At 51.6% G+C, this 496-nt stretch overlaps 1 non-coding gene across 1 annotated transcript; it reads right to left on the reverse strand.

Annotated features, from left to right (window-relative positions):
* Positions 1-325: 325 nt before the first annotated feature.
* On the reverse strand, positions 326-401 carry Tc00.1047053460773.10. Its single transcript, XR_008254654.1, has one exon. It is a non-coding gene; the product is annotated as a C/D small nucleolar RNA (snoRNA), TB8C3C3 (small nucleolar RNA).
* Positions 402-496: the final 95 nt, after the last annotated feature.

Raw genomic sequence — 496 nt, forward strand, 5'->3', positions numbered from 1 at the left:
GAAGGTGCCTCACGAGCATAAATCTCCAACGATATTACGCCTTCATTTGTATGAAGCTCTACAACCCAAGCATCGCCCTCGTTCCCGCAAGAAATCATCTACCACCTAAATCATAAGGATAAAAAAAAAAAAAACAAGATTGTAGCAACAAAACAAAAACGACACAGTCACCATAACAAAAACAAATTGAAACCCACACAAAATACCGCGGCATCCTCTTCAAGACATGCTCTTCGTCCGCAGCACCTGGTATTGTTGCAACCGCCAGCCATCGAGCGCGTCCGTGGACGTGGTGGTGGTGGCGCGGAAGAGGGGTGGTGAGTGCGTCAGTTGCCAGTAGTCAAGGCGTCGTTTCTCTCTCACGTGGGTCGGCATTGCAGAACAAAGAGCGGCATCATGCGCGCACGGCATGCACAAGGGCAAAAGGGAGGAACAAAGAAGCACGGTGGCGGCACTCAGCCACGGGGGACAAGGGTCCACATCGACTCTGCGGTCG

Source organism: Trypanosoma cruzi, assembly GCF_000209065.1.
Source record: "Trypanosoma cruzi strain CL Brener chromosome Unknown tcruzi_1047053460773, whole genome shotgun sequence".
Lineage (NCBI taxonomy): Eukaryota > Euglenozoa > Kinetoplastea > Trypanosomatida > Trypanosomatidae > Trypanosoma > Trypanosoma cruzi.